A 25608-nucleotide genomic window follows, 5' to 3' on the forward strand; every position below is an offset into this window, starting at 1 on the left:
TGGATTTCAGTCCCTCAAGGAGCCTTAAACTATTCCTGTGCCCCCTCCAAAGGAAAGAGGGAACATCGGCCAGATTCCATGACCTGTCATGTCCCTTTTGCTCCCTCCTGTCCTGGGAGAGGAACTTTGAAAGGCCGGCCTCACCTTCCCAGAGAAGCCACAGGCTCGAGGGTCCGGATGCACCTTCTTTGCAGGCTGATGGCTCCTGTAACTACCCTGGGCCACTGCTGAACCCTGCTCTGGGGAGGATTGGGGGCAGGCCAATGGCAGGTGACCTCGGTGGGGAGAGCACTTTTCCCTCCTCTCTGTCCTGGTCTGATGGAAGTGTCAGTCACTATGCGGTGAGGGCCACTGAGTCCAGATGCCCACACCTGAGAGTTTTTATAGGACAGAGTCTTTATGGGGTGGGGCTGGGTGTCCCCCTGAATCCCTTATTGTAGCAGGTTGTCTAAGGATCCTATTTAAGTTCTCGGATGTTCAGTAGTCTCTACAAACTTTCTAGGTTTTATTTGGGATCTTAGTAGATATTTCTATTGCAAGAACTTCTATAGCACATGGACAAGGAGTGGTTGGAGAAAGCAGAAAAAAATGAAACATTTTGAACTGGGCTGGTGAGAGGGATCCCTGTTTTGCCAGTTTGGGAAGGATTTTGGTTTATTCTCATCCAAAATAAAGTGGATCAAGCCTGGTCTTCAGTCACGGTGAAGAGGAAATTTAAGACTTTCCAGGGGTGCTGGTTTAAGGCTCTGCGGCCCATTCTCACCGAACACACTTCGGGGTGGGTACCGGCTGTGCATTCACTTGCTGTGCGCCCTTGGACAAGTCGCCACCTGTCTCTGGGCCCCAGCTTCCTCTGGAAAAGGAGAGGGCTGGGTTGGATCATGATTTCTTTAAACCTGTGACTAATTATCACAACATTAAAAACAATTAAATCACAGAGTAGAAAATTGGGCACAGTTTAATCCTCCCGATTAAGGACAGGTGAACGTCTCCGAGTGGCGTTAATCTATCGCTAACTCCTTTAAACACCTGGTCTTACTTTTTTACAGCAGTGGTTCTCAACCGTGGCTGCACATTAGAATCACCTGGGAATCTTTTTAAAATCCTGATTTCTGGGCCTTATCCTCTGGAAATTCTGTTTCTTTGTTACTAATGTTGTGGCCCCACCCCATAACAAAGAAAGAATTTCCGGAGGATGAGGCCCAGAAATCAGGATTTTAAAAAGATTCCCAGGTGATTCTAATGTGCAGCCACGGTTGAGAACCACTGTTTACAGCATGAGCACAGACTCCAGGCTCAGCCCTCCTTAGATGGTCTGTCTCTACCGAGATAAGGATTTAATCAGATTGTTTTGTTTTCATTTTATTTATTCTTATGGTTACCTTTCTATGACAAGTCATCCTGGTTTCCCATTTACGGCAGTGATGTAGTGTTTTTTCTTACTTGTGTGTCTGTAGATGAGAACATATAAAGAAACCTATGAAGGTGGTATTGGTGTATGGTAAAACTGTGAGGTCGGTACATGCTCGCTGGGAAACCCTGGTCTGGATGACCTGCAAGTATGGCTGTGATGTTGTTTGTTTTTTGGTTTGTTTTTTTTTACATAAAATAATTGGCTCTTGACATCTTAAATCCTCCCTGAAGAAAGGAAAAGTTTAAATAATGAATGACTGCATCAATTTACCTTTTACTTTCAGTTTTCCTGGTTTCCAAATCTCATTGGCTCTTTGCTTGGAGTATTTTTAAATTGACTGGCTGTTTGATTCAAATTATGTATTTAAAAAGTTTTGGCGCGGGCTCCAGGCCTGGTGTGTTTGCTGGGCTGGAGTCTGGGCATGCCACCAAGGCGCTTTGGCTGGGTGACAGTTCAAACACAGCCAAACAGCTGGTCCTGCCGGGAGAGTCATCGGTGGGCAGATCCCACAGACACAGAGTCCTGGGCCCTGCGGGGGATCTGAGGGGCTGGGTGGCAAACTCAGGTCCAAGGGAGGCCATCGGACTCAAGGGAGCCATCACTGATCCCCCCACCCCCCACCTCCGCTTTCTACTTCCTCCTCCCCAGGCGCTGTCATGGGCTCTGACTTCAGTGCTCACTGGGCACTGCTGCCTCTGGAACCGGAGTCAGTGGGTCAGGAAGACTGGGCTTTCTCATCGGTCCGCCTCACACTGCAGGCGAAGGCTTGACTTCCTCGGGGAGGGACCGAGGATTTGAGACCCTTTCAGGCAGGGCCATGCCTGCCCCTCAGCCCAATTCCAGCCACGTGGTTTCGTTTATTAGCTTTTTCTGAGGGCAACAGAGCATCACGGGCAAGGTAAACGGGAGCAGATTAGTGCACTGTACTGAAAACTTTCCAGTTGCTCCAGCAGCACAAATAGTTACTACAGAAAGAATAGAGCGAGAGACTCCGCAGGGCTGCTGTGGTGATGAGCGGAATCAGCGTGGAGAGAGCACCACAGCTGTGTCCACTCATCGGCGGCCCTCCATGAACAATAGCAGGATTCCTGTTCAGCGCCTCCCGCTGGAAGTGGTCCTCGTGGGTCTCAGCATATGTTTGTTGAATGAGCAAATGATGGAACTGGCCAGCTTAGAGGGAGAAGCTAGAGGTGTCCACGCTGAAGACGTGAGCTGCTGACTTAGGGCCCTGCTGCTCCCATCACATATCAACATAGAAATGAAAGTGAGCCCAGAGACAAGCTTCAGGTCTGCACCATCAGCCCGGCAGATGACCGCCAGGCAGGGGGCCTTTGAGGGGCCAGACCACTGCAGAATGGCTTGCTATTTGCCCTCCCCTTTCCGCACAATTGACTTTAAAGTGAGAATATGCCTCCAATTAAGCCACCAGAGGGTTGCAGCCGCCCTGTAATAGGCGGTAGCTGTGAGCAGTGGAGCAGGTGGGCGTGTCCTCCCTGGCAAAGGCTTCCAGAGTTTTTGAGTTTTGGCAGGAAGATCCAAGGAGTCTGCTCCTGACTCAGCAGAATATTGAGGAGGAGATGAGGCTCCGAGTCTGTCTTCTGTTAAGAGTTTCTGTTTCTCCTCTCCTGACCTCAGGGCGTGATAAAGATAACCTGCCAGAACCCAGAACCTCACTCAGACTGATGAGAGGAGAGGAGCGACAGGCGGCAGATAGGCCGTGATCAGAAGAATGATGAGAGCAGCATCCACGCGACAGTCTCTGTCTGGCCATCTGGATGTTGCTGGACTCCCAACCGCGCAGGATGTACTTGGGGTCAGTAAACCTCCTAAAGTTCCCCAGCCAAACGGTCTCTACATTCGAGGTAGCTTAGGTGCAGGGTCCGCAAGGTGCAGGGGTCTCGGTTAGAGGTCACTGCTGGCCAGGCGCGCCGTCGAGGGGGTCTAGGTGAGCTACGAGAGGCACTGTTGGCAGTGGAGGGCTTACTGCGTGCCAGGCAGTACACGTAGCCCTTTATGTGGGTCATCCCCGCCAATCCTCCGCCAGCCCCGCGGCGCATGGTCGTAAAGGTCCACTATTTATGGTCCCAGGCAGCGTTCCCACTCCCCGAGAGCTCTGGCTGCCTTTGGGAGTTCTCTCGCTCAGTGTTTATGGTCTCGACGAACCAGTAAGTCAGACGTCTTCCTCTCTTGCTATAGTGCTTGAAGGTTTCTTCAAACCACACTGGTGAGGCAGGGAAGGTTCGGCTGGAACTTCTTTCCGGGACTTGGAATCCTGAGCTTATCAGTGGAGGGCAGAAATCCTCGGGACTTGATTATAGCTCCAGTTCTGGGCCGGGCTGCTAGGTAACGTCTGCTGTCTGCTCTGCGCTCATCCTAAACCTTCTCCTCTGCCCCCTTTTGTGAGCTGAGCTGGCCCACACCCTGCAGTCCATTTCCTTTAGCCAGAGCCTTCGAGGGGCCCTGAATTCTGTCTGCAGAGCTCGGGAACCGAACTCTAATGGAACCAAAGCCTCTGTGCCCTCCAGGCCCGAGTTTCGAAGAGGCCGTGCGTCTGACAGTCTGAGAATGTACGATTCTAAAATGATCTGGTTAATGCCTTCTCTGTGTTGAGAGCTGCGCAGGGTTCACACCTGCAATTCCAGGCAGCTTGAGCCGTCAGCTGAGTCAGCAGTAGGCTGTGTGAGCTCAGCTGACAGCACATCCCTCACTCCCGCTGGCCTCTCCCTGCGGGCTCCACGTGGAAGGTCCTGCCAGCCTCCTCCCTGTGCTCGCCCATAAGACCTGGGGTTCACCATCCCCTGGAACAATGCGCAGACCACACCAGGGAAAGCTGAAATTGAGCGACAAGTTTTTGCCCCATCAATGGTCCCTGGGGTGCCCAAGGGTGGTCCAGCCACTAAGCAGCAATGAGCAGAGCCTCCTGGCAGCTTTGAGAAATGCTTCATAACCTACTTGGAGTGTGAAAGTTTAAACATGTTCTCCCGTGTTGCCACTAGGCAGATATAAACAGACTAGAGGCCTGGTGCACAAAATTCATGCATGGGAAGAGTCCCTAGGCCTGGCTGGCCATCAAGGCCAATCAGGGCCTTCTGGCTGCCAGCTGGGGCCTTCCTTCATTCCACATCACCCCCTGGTGGTCAGCTCACATTATAGTGAGCAATTGACCGCCTGGTCTCCCAGTCGAACTCCTGAGGGGACAATTTGCATATTAGGCTTTTATATAGAGAGATATTTATGAATGGTATGGACACTTTTTTCCCCATTTGAAACTCAGTAAAGCTATTTTTATTTTGAACAAAAATTTAGTCCAATTGTTCCTGAGTTACCCTTTACCAAATAATATCACTTCCCTCAAGTGAACCTATATGCTTCTTCTATGTGGGAGCTTTGATCTGGGCACAGTGGCTAGTGCACAAGTTTTCAAACATTTTCTTTAGCATTGGAATCAGTTTTTCAACTACAGTTTATGTGGGACTATAGTACACAAAACAGATTAGATGGAGCTTCTCTGTTGAAGTCACCCCTGCCCTGTGGCATCCCTCTCCATCCCCCTACCAGGGTCCCCAAGGCAGCTCTGAGGAAGCACAGAAATTGAGGAAAGATTGGAAAACTGCTGAGCCAGCAGTTAATTTGAACAGAATTGGATTCAGTGGACATGGGATTGGGCAAGGTCTGAGCTAGAAGGCTTGCACTGCTCCTCTCTCTCTCCTTTGTTTTGTCCTCTTGCCCTCGCCCATCACCCTCTGCCCCCCCCCCCCCCCCCCCCACACACACACCAAGATATGGCTGAAGGTGGTTTGCAGAGAGATGAAAAAAGGCAGAAGGTGGAAGATGATGGAGAACTCATCTGGGCAACAGAGTTGCTCCCAGCAAAGTACTTGGGATGCCTCATATTTACAGGAACTGGTGGGAAGAGTAAAGAAGTCACTGAATAGGTATGTGAGCAGCTAAAAGACAGCCAGGGAAACGGGCCACATGCTGAGCTGTCTGCCGCCCGGGGCATTTAGGTGGTGCCAGCTTCCTGGGAGCACTGTGGACACAGCAGAAGGGCTTTTGTACCAGCAGGGAAACTGGTTGAGTTCTTTTGCTGTGTGTCTGTCCTGCTTGCCGTGGCGCTAAGGGTTTTGGACCCCTCTTTAAGGAATATACTCATTATAGGAGCCTCTGAGTTAGCATTTGGGGCTGTGGAAGCCAGACACCGGTCAAGTTGAAGTGTATATGGCTCTATGGTTTGCCAAGTGCTTTTGTGCACATGACCTCAAGGTTCCTCTGAGGTGTGCCGGGAAGGTGTGTGTGAGGAAGATGACACAGAGCCTTATGTCCCAGACACTGCTGATGTCACCACCGTGTAGAGGAAGCAGGGCATGAATGAGGTGGGAAGAGAAACATGGAACAGACAGGCTAATTGCCAGGTATTCTGGGTTTGGGCTCCCACATATGCCCGGCCCCCAGGCAGGATGGTGGTGTTGTGCATTCCATTCCCGATAGGTCAGACTGGCTTTGTGTTAAGTTTCCTGGATCGTGCCACTCAAATGTGTCATGTGTACTTGGTTGTCATAGCACGTTGCTCAAAGAGGATGATCTTTCAGGCCAAAGGTCACATGCTGGCTGCCCGCGCAAGCTGTGCTAGCCCCAGATGAGTTTTGTTTGGTCTGCATCAGGTTTAAAATTTTGAATTGGTTGCTAATGTTTAAAAATTGGAAGCTCTCTGCATTTCTGGTTGTCCTGAAAAAAATTTGGAGGATATGACAACATTGGTTTTTGCAACTGCCCAGTTCTGAGTCATGGGTTCATCACAGACCCGAGCCAGCCGGCTTCGCTTTTCTGTATTAACTCCATGGCCCCATGTGCACTTGACTTTGAGACCCATGGCCTAGGCTGCTGTTTTGTGTAACTTGCCATGTGAAATAGGGGTTGGCAAACTACAGCTTGGGGGCCAAATCTGGTCCTTGTCCTGTTTGTATAAATAAAGTTTTATTGGAACACAGCTACATCCGTTGTTGACATATGGTCCATGGTTGCTTCCACACTTCACAAAGTGCAGTAGTTGCTAGAGAGACCATATTGTCTGCAATTCCTAAAATATTTGCTCTCCGGCCCTCTGTAGAAAAAGTTGATTCCTGCTGGAGACTGTGGCCAGAGGGCTGACTTTTCACTACAAAATGGCCCATCCAAGTGTTTTCTAAATAAAAGTTTTTTTTTTCTCTTGGAGGAATTCTTCATTTTCATGCTCGCGGGGCCTATTTATAACCTACTCAACTGAGAGGGGAAGTGAGTGACCAATTGTTCCCTGGGCCTGAGTTATTACGAGGTCATACAATGTCAGTTTCGGTGGTCAGGGCGCTCAGGCAGTTGGCTTCCTCTCATGTTTCCCTTGCCGGCCCTGTCCGTGGGGAAATACCTGGACTTATTGGCATCCTGCTTTTCTGTGGACTCTACCTCTAATCCACAGGGATTCGCATTGCTGTTGTTATTGTCGTTTATGAGAACAATATCTCACACGTGTGCAGTAGGAGTGGCTGACTCACAGGATTCCTGTACGTCTTCTCACGTTCTCTTCCCAAGACTATCCTGCAAGGCCGGTTGACTGCCCCTGGAACGGCTCTTCTTCCTCCCATCTTCCTTGCTGTGGGGCCTCGCTCTGGGCAGTGACTGAACATGCCAGACTCTTGCTTTTCTAGCTTCCATAGCGGCTGGGGTGACCACATGACCCTATTTTGGCTAATGATAGATAAGGGAAGTCTTCTGGGAGGCATCTAGGAAATGTTTTCCTTCCTCATAAGAATGCATTATGTTCAAGAGAGTTTCCGTGTCTCTCCCTTTTTGTTTCCATGTGGCTTTGTGAGGATGTGATGGTTGGAGCTTTGCAGCCATCTTGGGACATGAGGTGAGGCGTCAGTGATATCCGGAGGATATTGGGAGCGGGGAGGAGAAAATTCTGAGTTCCTTGGGACATCTGTGAGCCTGGAGCCATTGCCCTTCAGATAGCTTTTGTTATGGGAGATGCTAAGGAAACTTTCTTATTAAAGCCTCTTTGGGTCAGGTATTCTGCTCTTTTATGGCTCAAAATATCTTATTTCAAATTACATAATTTAAAAATTGTAACAGTTCTTACTATGGGTTAGGTACTGTTCCGAGTGCCTTCCAAATAGTAACTCATTTAGTCTTCATAATGACACTAGAAAGTAGGTATCATTATCCCAATTTTATAGAAGTGAAAAGTGACATTCAATAAATGCTAATACTGTATGAGGTCACATGCCTGGTAAGAGGCAGAACTAGGATTTAACCCTGGGGCATTCTGGCTCCAGAGGGCCATGCGCTTACTCACTGTACTGGACTCCTTCTCTAGAAGAGAGGAAATGGTTGGCTCCATGTCACATGACACAAGTTGTCTCACAGCACCTGGTGCCACCCTAAGCCTGGGACAGGCACTGGAGTGGTTTGTGCACTGTCCCTCCCTCTCCTTGCCAGACAATGAGCTCTCCATCACTCTCCATATTCATTACTCTTGAGCTGGGCACAGTCCTATATTGTAGTGGGTGCTCAATCCTAGGACTAGATTTCAAACCTCTTTGCTACTCTCCTGCTGCTCCTCCTACCTTCCTCCTGGCTGCATGCATCAAACCACTGCCAGCCTGGGTGAGCTCAGGAGGAGGGGTAGCCAGGCTGTACCCTGTGCCTTGTATCTTACTGAGGGACATTGCATAGTGGCCACAAGTATGGAGTTTGAAGTCAGGCAGCGTTAAGATTAGTTGTGGCTCAGCAACTTCTAGCTGTGTTATCCTGGGAAAATCCCCTCCCCTCTCTGAGCCTCAGTGTGCTCTTCTGTAAAATGCAGTAATAATGACCTACGCAATGAGGTAATTTTGAGTATTAAATTGATAGGCATATAAAATGCTTCACAAAGTCCCTGTCACCAAGTCCTCGCTTAGTAAATGGTAAATACAGTTATTAGTGAGGCTGCTTTTTTATTCTTACTGTCACTATGCTTGAGGCTGCTTGTGGGCTAAAATGTCTTGGGACCCTCTATTCTGTTTGAGGTGGGCCAGAAGTCCTGGGAGTGCGGCAGGGACTCACTGTGAGAGTGATGGCCCAGGAGTCAGGAGAGCGAGCTCAGCGGCTCCCTCTCTCTCTGGGCTCCTGTTTCCCCACCTGGCAAATGCATGTGGTGGCTGAGATGACCCTTAGCTTTCCAAGCTGGGACAGGCCCCCCTGCAAGACGCACCACATACACAGGCCTCCATTCTTTCTGGGGCTCTGCACAGCCCAGGAGCAGTACCATCCCTCAGGACCCTGGTTCAGTTTTCTCCCAAATTGACCAAGGTTCCTATCCCATCAGCCACCAGCATACCCACTGCCTGGCATGGGGTGCATGGCCAATAATTCAGAGCTGGATGAATGAATGAACTGCACTGAGTGAGTGAGTGACCTCTGAAGGTTGGGCAGGTTTGGTTTCTTGTAGTATAAATATTTAGAATATGACCATGATTATAGTGTTTGGCAAGGGGAATCACTTACTCATGGTCATGGCCTGAACCTGGCCAGACTGTGAGCCAGCACCAGAATAAACTGGACTGAACTGCCAGCCTCAGAGCCAAAGGGAGACTGACTTTCCATTGACCCATGAGCCAGGTCTGGTTTTTAGAAAGAATTTTACGAACATTCCAATATCTAGCAAACCTGTCAAACCAGATGCATCCTTGCATTTGCTTCTAAAACCCTGAACTGGGACAAAATTAGACCCCAAATGATTCTTGTTTATAATATTGCACAACACATGGAAATAATACAACATATGTAAATAGCACTTGCAGGACACGTTGTGCTAAGTGCATTAGCTCATTTATTCCTCAGTTAATCCTATCAAGTTGGTACCGGTGAGGATAAGTGAGGAAAATTCAACAGCTAAGTAATTTTTGCCAAGGTCACATGACCACTAGGAGACAGAATGGACATCGGAACGCAGGGCCATTGGGTTCCTCAGCATCAGTGACAGCGACAGTGTATTAAGCCTGCTTAGCAGGCAGACCCCGGCTGGACATTGTGTGCGTGTGAACTCACTGGATCCCTACAACTGTCTGGAGTGCGCCATTATCACGTCCATTTGAAGACGAGGAAACAGCTTTTGAGAGATGACATAACCTGCCTGCAGTGTGTGGGTGGTAGAGCCCACACAAGCTGCCCCCATAGAATGGCAGGGCACAGAGAGGGAGGGCCTTTACCAAGGTCATGTGACTCTGAACTGAGGCAGGGCTTCTTTGAAGACCTTTTCCATTCACTGCCGGGAGGGTGTTGCCATAGGGCTGGTCCACCATGTCCCTTGCCCTGGTGACAGGAAAGAGCTCCGTGGGTTAGAGTACATGCTCTGGAGTCACAGACTCCAAATCACAGCTCCAAACGAACTCACTAGGCCACCTTGGGAAAGTCCCTTTTTCTCCCTGAGTTTCTGTTTCCCCTTCTGCAAAGTGGGGCGGTGACCGTGGCTGCCTCCCGGGCCTGCTGGAGGAGCAATGAGAGAACACACCTTAAGAGTCTGGCTCAATGACGGCAGCACAGTGAACATGGAGTAGCTCTTATTGTTATTGGAGTGATCCACCAGCTGAGAGAGGTTTAAGAACCACTGCTCCATTGCTCTGTATAGAGAAGCCCTGAGATATCCTTCACAGCCTCTATCAGAGACACACGTGCTCTTGGGACACACACACATGCACCTGCACACCTGGACATAACACATGAGTGGCACACACAAGCACACATTCATATGCACGCACATGCATGCAGACACTATATGTGGCATATATACGCTCACACATGCATACACATACAACACACAATACATCTATGGTTATATATGCTCGCACGTGTTTGCATGCACCCACACAAGTGCTCACACACACATTGCATATGCACATGCTCTCCCCTTCTTTGCCTAACTAACACCTGCTCATCCTCAGCTCTCATCCTAAAGATCACAGGGCTGCTGCCCTGACCTCCAGGTGACCCCAGGTCACTCAGGCTGTGTTCTCTTGGCCCCTAGCACTTTTCCTCCTCTGTTTACATGACAATTGTCATTGAATAATCGTGTAATAAGCTGCTTAGTTCTGTATTTCCTGCTAGAATATTAGCTCTGCAGAGGGCAGGAGAAAAATATATTCTCCACTGACCCAAAGCACCTAACACAGCCTGGCACACAGCAGGCCTTTGCCATGGACTGAACAGAAGCAGCGGTCCCTTTTTCATGCAGCGTGGGGAATAAGCTGATTCAGAGTGGGGCTACCTCTGGTAAGGCTTTTGGCCTTGGGGTCTGTGATGGTTTGTAGACTCACCCTGAGAGATCCAAGCCTCCGAATGCTGTGGAAGTTGGCAAGAAAGAAGCCCAACTCTTAGTCACCAGGAAAACAAGTGCTGGTGGTGGCTGGAATGTCTAATAGGCCTGAAGCGCAGACAGCTCCTTATTGCTTCTCCCTCCGCCTTCCCCAGGGAGGTTAGGGGACACCAACAGCTGCCACAAGTAATAAGGTTGAGGAGTCATTGCCTGGGCTGGGACTGTGTTCTTTCTCTCATCCAGATAATGCAGTGAGCAGGCCCCATTAGACAGAGAGGGCAAGGAGGGTGGCCTGATGGAAATGGGAAACTGCAGGGCGGTGAACAGCAGGCGACCCGGGTTAGACTACAGAGGCTCCCCGGCCTGCGATGGTTTCACAGAGCGATTTTTGGACTTCACGATGGTGTGAAGGCAATATGCATTCAGTAGAAACCATACATTGAATTTCGAACTTTGGTCTTTTCCTGGACTAGCAGTATGTGGTACCATACTCTCCCTTGACACTGGGCAGCAGCTGTCCAGCCATCATGAGGGTAAACAGCTGATTCTCGGCAGTGTACTGCTGTGCGGCCAGCATTGTTTTGGATATTGTGTTTTGGTTTTGCATCCCATCATGTCTGCAAAACACCCGTCCGAGTCTCCTGCTTCTGGTGTGAGTGAGAAGATGGCAATTACAGATGCTTCTTGACTTACGATAGGGTTATGTCCCAATAATGACAGTGTTCTGAGCACGTTTAAGGGAGGTTAGGCTCAGCTATGATGTTCAGCAGGTTAGGTGTAGTAAATGCATTTCTGACTTACCATGGACTTATGGAAACTTAACCCCATTATAAGTTGAGGAGCAGCTGTAATTTACTTTTCTTCATTTATTTACTTAAGGAATAGTTCTGGGCACCTTCTAGCTGCTGGGGATACAGGAGAAATGGGATCTGCATAGTCCTTGACCTCTACGTGCTCATGTCTGCTGGAGCGATGGAAAGGACACAGGCAATCAAAATGCTCCAATGGGGACATGCAGAAGGCGAGGTCATGGGGTGGGGACGTGGATGGCTTCTGGAGAGGAGGTGTCTAAGCTAAGACCTGGAGAATGAGCAACCATTGGACAGGCTAGGAGGAAGGGAAAGGGGACCTGAAGGGCGAAGAGTTTGTGGGTGAGCCCCAAGGGGGAGAGATGGCAGGAGTTCAGCGTGGAAGCTGCTGTGGGTCTGGATGGAGGGGCGTGGAGGGAGGGCACGGTCCAGTGGGATGCATAGCTCATCCAAGTGGCCCCTGGAGCCCCGCCCCCAGGATAATGGCAGATGGATCCCAGGACAGAAGTACTCACAGGCTGAGAGAGGACCTTCCCTCAGTGACCTGGAGGTGTGTCTGAGGCTGGTGGGGAGGGTAGGCAGGCTGGCGCCTTCAGGAGCAGGGAGCTCCTCCACACCGGAGTGTAGGGAGGAGGGATAGGAGGTGTCACTCACTGCTGTGAGGCCATCACCCTCGGGCCTGTGTTCTCTCCTGGACAGAGAGGCCTGGTGACCTCTCACACACTTCCCAGCAGCTGCTCCTGAGCTCTGGTGGCTGGAGCAGCTGTGTGCTCCCGCATCTCCCATAGGCCACTGCGTGTCCTGCCTGGTGTTTGTCCCCATGACCCCCTCTGTCCTGCAGAATCCACCCTGGCCACCCCGCCTCCTTTTCTCTGTCACTATCTAGAAGCTGTCACCACAGCAACTCATGTCCCATTAATGGGAACGTGATGGTGGTGATGATACCACGTCTTCACTGTCTTCCTGTGCCCTTCTCTATGCCAGGCACCTGCCTTCTCTCTCTTCCTCAAGTGCCCGGAGCTTTCTTACCGAGAATTCTTTGCCTCTTCCTTCCCTCCCACCTCTGCCTGACTGATTCTCATCACTGGGTTCCAAGCTAAGCATGATTTCTTCAGAGAAGCTTTCCTGAGGGTCCACACTCTCCATTCATACTCTGTATGTTTCCTTCCCACACTTGTCGCAGTGGAATTTCACCCAGTGTTGTGTGATCACTGAATGCCCACGCCCCCTGTAAGATACACGCAGGGCAGGGGACAGATCCGACAGACTCATTGCTGTATCTTGTCACCGGGCACTGTCCCGGGCACATACTAGGCACTGAGTGTCATTGAATGGCTAAATGACGTCTCAATGGATTTAATGCATTCCATACATATGCAAGTTATTAATTATACTCAAGCCAGGCCTATAAACTTAAGCTGTTTTTCAATCACAAGCCATAGTGACATGTCCTGGTCACTAGAGGGCGATGTGAAACCATAAAGCTGGGTGGCCTCAGGGACCCCCACCCCTTTTCGAAAAGTGGAAGTTTACTGTTGAGCCACTTTCTAGTCTCTCCATCCCCTAGACTCATCCAATAAAACTTAAACATATGTAGACTGTTGTGAGGGGGAAGGCTCGTCAGAGCCCGTTTGGTCCAATCCCAGACTTTGAGACCGGAGAGAGTGAGTTCCCTCTGCCTTAGTGGTGTAGTCTGGGCCCCACGGTGTAGATTTGTTCCTAGCCGTGGACAACCCCTCTTTTTCAATGTTCGTGTTCCCTATTACGTAGGGCAGACCGTTGTCACTAGTCTGTCCATTCCATCCAATAAATGTTTATGGACTCCCTACTACGTGCTGGGCACTGGGGTGGGTGCTGAAAATCCCCATGTACGAAACGGTCCCTGTCTCATGGAGTCCACCGTCCAGCTGGGACGACGAACATCGAGGAGTGATATGCAGTTACCCACCGTGATTAGTGCGAAGGCGAAGGCCAAGTTTGAGGACAGGCTATGACGGGGCCCTGATTCTTTCTCATGGTCACACCTGAAGGAAGGGCCACTTAGCAGAGAACTGGAGGCTGAGCAGCCACTGGCGAGCGACCCAAAGACCAGCTTCTGCCCACATGCCCATCTGAGCTGCCAGCTGCTGTTGAGCAAGTGTTTTCTGCTTGTCCACTGTCCTCCCATCCACATAATGGGAGAAGCCTTCTGAGCCTGCTGATTAAGAGGGGCTTGTATGTTATATCTGGGGTACTCATGGGCAGATTTCTCAGTCACAGGAGGGGGTCCAACTCTTGGGTGAAAAGGGGTGTCTGCACTGATGCTTCCTCCAGGCAACGGCCAGGGACTGACCCTCCACTTTTTGCAAGCTCTGGGGAAGCTGCATTCAGGCAAGAGGACTGCAGCCTTAAGGCCCAGCCCCCAGCCTCCCTCTGTGTGGCTCAGACTGCAGGCCTCCAGGCACGGAGCTGGTTAAGTATACAGACCCCTGGCCCACCCCAAAGATAAGGCAGGTTGAAGAAAGGCCCTGAACCTGCAGGAACACAAGCCCTCCAGGTGATTCTGATGCATATTAAAGTCTGGAAATCATTACCCTTGACCTTTCTGTAGAAAGGACTTATGATTCAGGCTTCCAATTGGCCTTGATTTATATTCTGTTATGTGTATTCCAGAAAAGTTGTGGCTAAACTCAATTTTTGTCATTCAAATTACATCCACAATGCACATAGAGCACAATTCACATTTGGGATGTGAATTTTCACTTCAATGGAGTTCTGTCATGTGTGTTAATTTTCCTAATTGAGGGTCACATCTATTTGTGCTTCACCGACTAATTCATTCATTCATTCATTAGAAACACCTAGAATTCAGCTTTGTGGAAGATGGCAGTCTTAGTTTCCAGAGAGTGGGGAGATTGGGGAAGACCTGTGGCAGGAGGCACAAAGAATTAAATTTCAAAGCCTAGAGTTAAGCTCCTCCAGGTTAAACTGTTTACTTATTGTCAGATTTATAATCACTGTCCACCTGGGACAGGTGAGCCCAGACCCAGTGTTCCCTATTTGCAGCTAAAAACCTGATGCCCTTGAGTTTGCTGTGGAGGCTACAGTTTCATGGCTCTTACCCAGGACAGCCATCCGTGGGGTTAGGGCAGTGGTCGGCAAACTGCGGGCCCTTGAGTGTGGCTCTTCCACAAAATACCAGGTGCGGGTGCGCACGTACATTGCGATTGAAACTTTGTGGCCACACTCAAGGGGCCAAGGAGTTGCATGTGGCTCTCGAGCCGCAGTTTGCTGACCACTGGGTTAGGGAACTCTCCGATCCCTTGTTCTGAGCTGGAAAAGGGGCTCAGGCGGAGATGCCTTGCGCCAGGCACATGTCTTGGCTCTTGACAAGGAATATTTCACTCAGAACTCTTATCTCCTTGATCTGTTGCTCTAGCCCTTGGCTTGTCCATCATTTCCCATTCATGGGGGCATTTGGAGTAGGTGGCTGGGCTGTCCAAGTTGACCCATTCACCTGTCATCTGTCCCAGGCTGGCCAGGGATCCCTGAGGAAGGGATAGAGAGGTGAGGAGAGAAGCGCAAAGGCTGCAGGTCTGTTCATGTGGTGGCTACTGCAGGTCATGCTGAGTCAGAAGCCCAGGCTGTTAGATCCGAAAGGACAATGAATTGGATTTGGGTCCCAAAGACTCCCTATCATTTGCATGGAAGTAGAGAGAGGAGATGGCATCTGGGGGGACTGGGAAGACAAAGTAAAAATAGCGTGAGCAGGAGATCAGCATTAAAGGAAGCCACGCCCCACGAAAGGGAAGAAGGGGAAAAGGTGGGCTCCAATGCCAGAAAGAGGCCTTGGTTTTCATCATAATTGTTTACGTGGGTTTGCTGACATGTTCCCTGCATGTACACTTCAAATGTATACATGAGTGTTGTCCACGGATTCTCTCTGTATCCCCACCATGGCTGTAAGACAGGCTGGTCATTTCCATGTTGCCAGTGAGGAGACCGAGGCCCAGAGACAGCAACCTCGTGGCATGGCCAGGAGGAAGCCTGGGTCTCCCCCCTCTATGCCCAGTGCCATCCTGTTAGTACTCATTCAGATGACGCTTCATGCAGGGAGCAGTTGTATAGCAGGGAAGCTGACCCCTCTCCAATGTTCTCTCCTTGAGGTGCCACCTTGGAACTCTGTTTGGAAGCTACCAGGTTTCCTGGGCTTGTGGCACAGGTCTCCCAGAGCCACGGCCACTCCTTGGAGGGGGAGGGTGCTGGCTTGCTGTGGCATGAAGATGAAGGCTGTGCTCTGGTCATTGAACCTGGTGATGCTCACAGGAAAGATCAGGAAGGAAAAGATAGCAAGATGGGGGTTGGGGGGGTGACTCAAATGGAAGTGGACGGTTGCAAAAGAGATAAGGCATGTGCTGCAGTGTCTTATCAGGAACCGTACCCAGTTGGTCACTGGCCCAGCTCAGAGCCTATCGGGGGAGTGGGTGGTCAGCTTGGGCCTAGAGAAGTAGTGACCACGGTGCCTGGTCCAGGAGCCCCTGCCCTTGGGGATGGGAGCATGGGCCCTGGAGTCAGAATCAAGTTTAAGCCTCTGCTACTTCTAGGTGTGTCCTTGGATGAGACAGGTAATCTCACTGAACCTTAATTCTTCATCTGTAAATTCTTCACATAATAATAATGATTGTGAAAATGAAATGAAATCATGCTTAAAAAGCACTTAACACAATAGTAGCCACTAAGTAAATACAAGTTGTGGCTGTCATGATTATACTGAATAGCATGAAGGAAGGAAATTCTATTAAATGAAGTGACCATCCCCCTGTCTCTGCTCTTGTCAAATTCTTCCCTTGATTTCAACTTTCTGGGCTGCCATATTACCTTTCTCACCCAAATTACTGATACTTTTTAAAGATTCTATTCAATGAAGAAAAATTAGCCTCCTTCTAAGGATAAAGTGAAGTGACAGTGTGATTGAGGTGACAAGGCTGACACAGAGAGTGGCTCGGGCACCGTTGCTCAAACCCAGTCCCCTGTGGGCTCAGACACTGCCTTTGATCAGAGAGTGACGGGCTGTCTGATGATGACAGGAAAGCACAGCCGTCGCCTCCATAGGGATGAGCTGAGGGACCCAGCCTGGCTGGGGGACCAGGAGGCACCCTGAGACTCAGCAGTGCTGCAGGGATGCAGGGGTCTCACTGGGGGGGATGCAGAGCTGGAGGCTGTGACTCCCACAGAGTCTAAACAATTCTCTCGGGGTCTGCCATGTGAGAATTTTAAAATCCTAGCAATTATGTATTTATTATGAATCATTAACGCGAGAGGCTCTGTTTTTACATTTAGGAGATGATAGGGGATCTCCTTTTTTTAAAAAAATATTTTTGTATTGATTTCAGAGAGGAAGGGGGAGGGAAAGAGAGAGAAACATCAATGATGAGAGAGAATCATTGATCGGCTGCCTCCTGCATACCCCCCATTGGGGATTGAGCCCGCAACCCAGGCATCTGCCCTGACCGGTAATGAACCGTGACCTCCTGGCTCAACCACTGAGCCACGCCAACCAGGCGGGGATTTCCTTTTTAAATATACAAACACATAAAAACAATATTAGGTAAACGAGAATAACTGTTACCACGCATGGAGAAAATCAGGACCCAGAAGTCTAATGCCTGAAGCCTGGGAACCTGATTTGGTACCATCTTTTCTTTTTCTTTTTTATGGTAGAGAAAACTGAGGCTCAGAAATACTGAAAGGCTTGCTCAATGTCACAGAACCAGTTGGTGCCCAAGTTTAGTCATATGAAAATGTATTTCATTTCCCCCAAACCCCAAGATAACAGGAAAAGTGATACATCAAGTTTGCATTCTGGGCGACATTTGATAAATGATTCTCTGCTCTGCTGGCGGCCAGATTCTCTGATTAGAATCTTTCTGATGCTTTCCCTGTTTTTTCTCAAATTGATTTCTCTGTCTGGTCTTCCTCTGTCTCCCAGGTCCTCCGCCGTGGTGAGAGGCCTTGGCTTTAGAATGAGGATTTGGGGCTGAGTCACTGGGCTCTCCTGGCTCCTGAATTATTAGATTACATCTGACTGTGAGCTGGGCTTCGCTGGTGATGGGGCGGGACAGACCCTGGACTTCGGGTTCTGATGGGTTGGAGCTCAGCTTGGCCTCTACTGTGGTGTGTTGCCACAAGTTTAACCCCTTCCTCCTCGGCTGCCTACCTCATGGGGTTGTTAGGAAGAGAAAAGGAGACCAAGCTTTTGGAGCTGAGATGACTCTGCCATCGACGGGGCTCCTGTGACTTTGTCAGAAGCTCCCAGGCACATGCACAGCGACTAAACCATCTTGGCTGACTCCAGAGGCACCCAGGGCCGACCCTGCCCTGATGCAGAGCCTGGACACTGCTTGTGCTTATTTTTCTCTTTCTGAGAGTGAATCTGAGAGTGAAAAACTGCCAGTCATACCCTGGCCGGTGTGCTCAGTGGTTAGAGAGAGTTTGATTCCCAGATGTGTCTAACCAAATGTCCAGGTACTGTGGCCTAGCCAAGTTGGCACATAAGATTAACCATCACAGTATATAAATATATGAGTAGCCCGGTGCATGTACCTCAGTGGCAGGTTCCATCCCCGGCCCCAATCGGGGATGTGTGCGGGAGGCAACCAGTCAATGTCTCTTTCACATCCATCTCTCTCTCTCTGTCCTTCCCTCCCTCCTATCACACCTCCCTCCCTTCCACTCTCTCTCAAAAAATTCATAGAAAAAATATCCTTGGGTGAGGATTAACAAAAAAATAATACCTGTCATTCATAAACTAATATCACATACAGGATTTTATGTTGATTTTTGCAATAATTCTCAGTAATTATTTTCATTACTGTCCTGGTGAGGAGGGAACTATAGCTGGGACCTGGGGAAGGGATCTGGCCCTGGTCACCTGGCTGGTGTGTGAGTGGTGACCTGTGACCAGCCCACAGGATCTCTGGCTCCTGGACTGGGGCCCCTCCACTGTCACTGCCTGCACTGAGCTACGGAAGTGCAAAGGGAGGACCCAACCGCCAGGGGTTTTGTCCATTCATTCCTCTTTGTCATGAAAGGGTCCCGAGTACCTCCTTCTGTGGGTGAGAAAGAGGCCCAGAGAGAGAAGGGAATGGGCAGATCTAGGATTAATCTCTAATTAATTTCTAGCCAAATTAGGAAAATCAGCTCTTTCCATACAAGTGAAGATGGTGGCAGTTATAGGCTGTAATGTTCATTAGCAGCTAAATTTCTAGAATAATAGAGGGAGAAAGAGAGAGATTTATTTTAAGAAATTGGCCCATGTGATTGTGGAGGTTGCCAATTCCAAAATGTGCAGGGCAGGCCAGCGGATCCAGATCCAGGGCAGAGTTGATGTTGCAGCTGGAGCCGAAGGCTACCAGAGGCAGATCTCCCTCTCCCTCGGGGGAGGTCAGTCTTTTTCTATTCAGGCCTTCGACTGATTGCATGAGGCCCACCCAGGAAGGAGGGTAATCTGCTTTACTCAGGCTACTGAAACAAAGCTAACCTGATCTAAAACATAACCCTCATGGCAGTATCCAGATGTGTCTAACCCAATCTCAGGGTACTGTGGGCTCGCCAAGTTGGCACATAAAATTAACCATCACAATATATAAATATACTAGTGGCCCAGTGCACAGATTTGTGCACATTGAAAGGAAATTAATTAGAAGAAATATTTTAATATCACTATTTGCCCTTTCTCTATAATAGAAGTGTCAGAGATGAAAGACAATTAGTAAAATGTATATGAAAATCCTATATAATAAAGAGGCAATATGCAAATTGACTGCCATGCCCTTGCACAAAATGGCCGCCCCCATGTGGTCACAAGATGGCCACCACAAATGGCCAGCAGGGGAGGGCAGTTGTGGGTGATCAGGCCAGCAGGGGAGGGCAGTTGGAGGCAATTGGGCCAGCAGGGGAGCAGTTAGGCATCGATCCGGCTGGCAGGGGAGTGGTTAGGGGGTGATCAGGCTGGCAGGGGAGTGGTTAGGGGCAATCAGGCAGGCAGGCAGGCGAGCCAGCAGTCTTGGATTGTGAGAGGGATGTCTGACTGCCGGTTTAGGCCCGATCCCTGTGGGCAATCGGAGATCCCCTGAGGGGTCTCAGATTGGAGAGGGTGCAGGCTGGGCTGAGAGACAACCATCCCCCCCCCACAGTGCACAAATTTTGTGCACCAGGCCTTTAGTAATATATAAATTGATTAATAAATAAACAATAACAACATGATATAATAACAACAAAGACATGATATAAAAACAACATTGATAAAAACAATGACTGATAAATTGATTAAACTTATTCTACTATCTCCCTGTATACCACATTAAGAGTAAAATCACTTTCAGAGTGCTTGACTAATTTCCCTTGTGATAAAGTATTTACTTTAATGTCACATGCTCTTCAAACTCAGGAGAAAGCAACATATAACTGACCATGTCCAAAAATGGGTTCGGGTAGGAATATTCCTACTCTGTCTAGAGTTTGTCCTTGTGGTTTATTAATAGTCACTGCAAATGCTGGCATCACAGGAAACTGTCTTTGAATTAATTTAAATGGGAGGCCAGTGTCAGACAGGGACAAATCAATTCTTAGAATCAGAACAATCTCTCCTTCTGCAGATCCTGTTAATACTTCAGCATCGATTATGTTAGGTCACAATCTTTTGATAATAAATGTAGTACCATTACAAAGACCCCATTTACTATTAAGATTTCTCAGTAGCATGATGATGGCACCTACTTTCAATTTTAATTTATGACATGGCATTCCTGAAGGAGTAATACTATTAAGAAATTCAATGGGCGCTTTAGATGTATCACACATGGGCAAGTCAACGTTTATTTTTAAATTGCCAGTGTGCGGACAGTCAGTCACTTAGCCTTTTATATATATAGATAATGTGCAGAATAACACAACTAATATTTACTGACCATTTATTATGGGCCAGGTGACATAACCTCATTGAATAATTCCTAATGCTGATTATGGTACGGTACCTGACACATAGAAGTACATGATAGTTTCAAATTTAGAAGACAATTTAGAGTAGAGGTAATGAAGGAGGGTTTTGGCATCGGGCAGACCTGAGTTCAAGTTCTAAGGCTGCCAATATCTGAGTTGGGCAAATTACTTAATCTTTCCAAGTCTCTTTCCTCATCTGTAAAACAGAATTAAAAATAGTGCTTACCTCATCAAGGTAGCAGGAGCTTGATAACTATCTACTGACAAAATGAGTGTTGAAGGAGCTCCAGGGTTGCTATGAGAATTGAGAGAGATCATTTACCTGAAGCCCCTTCCACAGTCCCTGGCACATGGTGAGGACCCGCTGAGTTTAGCTGCCTCATCCTGTGGTTATTTTTCCTCTTGACATCTGCACACTCGGAGGCACGGCTGGCAGCCGCTGGCATCCACCTAATAAGACTCGGTAAGACGTGGCTTCCAGGAAGGTCTGGCCGCTAAAGGACAAGACAAGACAGAAATCTGTTGCCTGACTCAGAGGCTGGCTTCTCATACTTCGACGCCTCCCTCAGGGCGGCTGGTTTTCTGCTGGTCCCAGAGTTCTTTTCTCAAAGCTCTGGCCAAAGCAGGGAGCATTCTCTAAAGAACCAGGAAATGGGGTCTGGAGCTGGGTGAGCTCCCCATGCCTCTGCCAGCGCACCCTTCTCCTCTTTGCAGGCCTGCCTCTCAACGGAAAATAGCTGCCTCTCCTCCTGAGGTCTGTGACCTTCCTACAAACACTCTACCCATTAGGCTAATCATTCTCATTTGTTCTAAAGCAATTTTCCCTATTTATAAGGACTTCAGGGTTACCACAAATCAGCATTGTGTTAATTAATTCATTCATCAGTCAATAAGATTTTGTCATGGAATCCCAGCTCTGACACAAACTGTGTGACCTTGGTCAAGTTTTTAATCTCTCTTATATGCCTCAGTTTCTTCATCTGTAAAATGGGGATGATATTAAAATCCACTTACAAGGCCTATTATGACATTTGAATGCGTTAATCTATGTAAAGCATGTAAAAACATGCCTGACCCCTAGTAAGTGCTAAATAAATAGTAGCTATTACTATTATTATTATTATTACTACTGCTATTCTTCCTCTACCTTGTGCCAGGGACTCTACTGGGCATTGGGAGACAGCAGTGGACACAACATGGTCCATCTCTGCCTTTGTGATGTTTATATACTTGTGATCAGGTGGGAAAAATAAGTAACAGGTAAAAATAAAAATAAAAAACCAGCCCACAGGTGTGATTATAAATTGTGATGAGAGTTCTGAAGAAGTCCAACAGGAAACTTTGATGGAGACACACAGTGGGCTGGGGGAAGGACTTAGAAGGACAGGCCATGGAAGATGTCACTGAGCTGCTATTATTTAGGTTCATCTTTGAAGAATGAGAAGGAAGGAAGGATGTCAGAGTCTCTCCTGGGCATCTTATGTCTGTCTATTCATCCAGGCCTTGCACCCACCCTCGGAGCAGGCGCTGTCCCCACCCAGATGGGCCTGGTCATGACCATTCACACATCACCCTTAGCTTCTTGCTGCCACAGCACGAAGCACAACCTCTTAGCTGGACATCTGAGATGCTTCCACATAGAGTTACAACATAATTTTCCAGTTTTATTTCCTTTTTTCATTTTGATGTTCATCTTAAAGGTAATTTGTACTTATATAAGTAATATATGAATATATTTTCCTCGTGAGAACTTAAAACAATAGAATAGAGGTAAATTTAAAGTTTTTTGGGGTTTTTTTGTTTGTTTGTTTTTTTCCACTGTCCCCCTTCCCCATCTTGATCTCAGGTGCTTTCCTGGAGGTAATACTACAGTCAGTTTGCTATGAATCCTTCCTTTCACACATGTCTAGAATCTATGATCTATGGCTATATCTAAAGAGTGTATAAAATGATAGGAAATATATGGAATCATTCAATAAGCACACATCTTAGTGGTTACCAGAGGAGAAGGGAGTTGGAGGTCAGCCAAATGGGTGAAAGGAGTCAACCACACGATGATGGATGTTTAAACTAGATTCTTGGTGGTGAGCACTCTGTGCATACAGATGTCAGATTATAATTCTCTACACCTGAAATATATAATACAAATAATTTAAAATAGAAAATAGAAATAAAAAATAAATACTCATCACTTCCTCCACCATCCATTGGCCAGAAACATCCCGAGTCTCACCCAACTCAAGAGAGTGTGCGTGGCGGGGTCAGGGTGCGGGCAGGGATTATCCTCTCCATGTGCCCAGAAACAGATGAGGACTGAAAAGGGTGAGCCCTAGAAGTTTCTGCCACAGATAGTGATTTTTAAAAAAAGGTCCTTTAAAATATAAGTATCTTGCCGAAACCGGTTTGGCTCAGTGGATAGAGCATCGGCCTGCGGACTGAAGGGTCCCGGGTTCGATTCCGGTCAGGGGCATGTACCTGGGTTGCGGGCACATCCCCAATAGGGGATGTGCAGGAGGCGGCTGATCGATGTTTCTCTCTCATCGATGTTTCTAACTCTCTATCTCTCTCCCTTCCTCTCTGTAAAAAATCAATAAAATATATTTTAAAAAATATATAAGTATCTTGAAGGAAATAGTGGAGTCATTTAAAGAAAAAATTAATGCTAAAAATGGTGTAGAAGGCAAAAATAGAGAAGGTGGCGTGAGAAGGGACTTTGCAGCCTGAAAGGTCTGTCACCTGTGTGCTGTGGAGCTGTCAGTGTTGGTGACAAAGGCTCTGGCATCTCCCTGCAGAGATCTAGCTCTCGGCTGCCCGGTGCCCCATCCACGTTTTCCAGGAGGTCCAGGCTGGAGGGGGGCTGGCCTCGTGTCCCCTCCCCTCTCTGCTCAAAAACCTCAGCCACCCCTTCCCCACACTAATCCCCCTCCCTCAAGCATCCATATTAAGACTCCTCCATCCCCCAAGGGAGACCTTGGCCCCGGGTGATGGCCTCTTGTGAGTCCCCAGCAGCCTCCACGCCTGCTGACTCCTTTCCACCCCAAGTCTCCCACGGCTCCTGAAGAGATGATACGAAACCACACTTTGGACTGAAGGGCTCGTGTGTTGTTCGGCAGGGTTCTGTTGCAAGAAGTTTGGGAATGCAGCCAGAGTGGAGCAGCTGTGGGGGGAGGGGAGAGAGTGGAAGAGAGCGGGGGGCGGGGGGGTGCGGTGGAGATTCCTGCCTCTTGCTCTCAATACTTCATATTTCTTCTCATATTTTAAAATAAATGGTCATGCCCGGCTGGTGTGGCTCAGTGGTTGAGTGTCGACCTATGATCGAAGAGGTCACTGGTTCAATTTCTGGTCAGGGCACATGCCCTTGTTGTCAGCTGGATCCCCAGTAGGGGGCGTGCAGGAGGCAGCTAATCTATGTTTCTCTCTCATCCATATTTCTATTTCTCTCCCTCTCTCTCTAAATATCAATTTAAAAATATATAAAAAATAAAACAGCACAAACAAGGCAGCTTTGCAGGGACCAGAGCTGTGAGGATGGGTGCGAGGCTGGCTGTTCAATGTCTCTGTTGGCTCCAGGCCACCGGCCTGAGGAGGGGATCCTGGGGTGGGAGGGGCTCTGCTGGCTGGATTGGGGGCTCCAGGAGGGCAATGGGTGTGGGTAGACAGGTGTGAGCTGAGACTCTGGCCCTGGGCTGATCCCTTGTTATGTTCCAGCGACAAGTAACTTCTTGCCACTTATTTCTGTGCTCCTTCCCAGCTCTAGGAAGAACTGTTTATTAGGGCTGAGCCCCCACTCAGAGGCTGTCAAAGGTAGAAAAGCCCCTGAAATCACTTCCAGCCCAACCCCTCCACAAACATGCACGGCCTGTTTGTCTCCTATGGCGGCGGCTGTAACATAGGCGCACAGACTCAGGGGCTTGTTAAACAACACAAATTCATCATCTCACAGCTCTGTAGCTAAGAAGTCCAGCGCAGGCCTCACTGACCTGCAGTCAAGATGCCAGCAGGGCTGTGTTTCCCTCCAGAGGCTGGTCTGCATTCCTTGGCTCGTGGCCCCTTTTCCATCTTCCAGGTCAGCAGTTGGGCTGAGTCCTTCTCACGTGGCATCACTCTGACCTCCTCACCTGTCTTTTCCACTTTGAAGGGCCCTTGTGATTACACTGGGTCCAGTTCTGTGGGGGTGGAGGCGAGTCCACAAAGTGCTCGAGGAGAACAAGACACTCAACAAGATGCCAAGCTGCTCACCCCAGATGGCATGGAAATCTGAAAACAATGGCCCCCCGTCCGCTGGCTGAGCCATGCAGCCCTCGTGGAGGGGAGATCTGAGGCACACAAGTGGAATCAGGGGCTGCCAACCAGCCGACGGGAAAAGGAAAGGCCCCTCCAATTGTTTCGGGGAGAAGAGGAAGACCAAAGGCAATATTATCTTTCACCAGCCACTCCCTGTGGGGGAATGAGCTTTCCACAGAGTACAGCCTCCTTAGCAGGACAGGGAGGAGCTGGCTTGTTCTTCACTGGAAAAGCCTAATTATAATCAGGTATCACATCAGTGAGAACTGGGGTTACCTGAGGTCAATCCAAGCCACACCCATGGCCGTGGCATTGACTGTCTCTGGCCTGTTTCCGTGTGGGGGACTTTAGATTTAGGCTGCAGAGCGTCCCCAGGTTTGTGAGGAGTCCTGGCTTCTGTGCTGTCGGCTGGGGACATAGACAAAGTTCTGAGCCAGTTCCTGTCCCCAAGGGGCCATGCTCTTCACTGCATGCACGGGACTGTCAGTTCAGTGTAAGGGGACAGAGGATTGCCCTCCAGGAGCTCGGCATCTAGCAGAGAAGCGAAGAAAAGGCCATGGGTGTCAGGGCTCGATGCCAGATTCAAACTGGGAAAGAAATGAGCAGGCTCAGCGAGAGCCCTGGCCCTCGCAGGTTGGGAGAGGACTTGGGGGAGAGTTTCCCAGATATTAAAAGAACGGCTTAAAATGACCAGAATCAATCTTTCTCCCCTTTTAGCAAAGATGGGCAATACAATGTTTATCCTCTCCCAGTCCTGGGGGACTTTAGGCCTCTTATAGTTCCCCAAAATAACA

General features: G+C 48.9%; 1 long non-coding RNA gene across 2 annotated transcripts in view; it reads left to right on the forward strand.

The window, feature by feature from the left end:
- The window catches only part of LOC139011617 (uncharacterized), a 55735-nt gene that overhangs the window by 19344 nt on the left and 10783 nt on the right, over positions 1-25608 (forward strand). For both annotated transcript variants that reach the window (XR_011471608.1, XR_011471609.1), the window contains exon 3: positions 3050-3227. This is a non-coding gene — a long non-coding RNA (uncharacterized lncRNA). The remainder of the gene's footprint in view (positions 1-3049; positions 3228-25608) is intronic.

This window comes from Myotis yumanensis, unplaced genomic scaffold, assembly GCF_028538775.1.
Source record: "Myotis yumanensis isolate MYYU_CA2020_CCGP unplaced genomic scaffold, mMyoYum1.0.hap1 SCAF_5, whole genome shotgun sequence".
In the NCBI taxonomy this organism is placed as follows: domain Eukaryota; kingdom Metazoa; phylum Chordata; class Mammalia; order Chiroptera; family Vespertilionidae; genus Myotis; species Myotis yumanensis.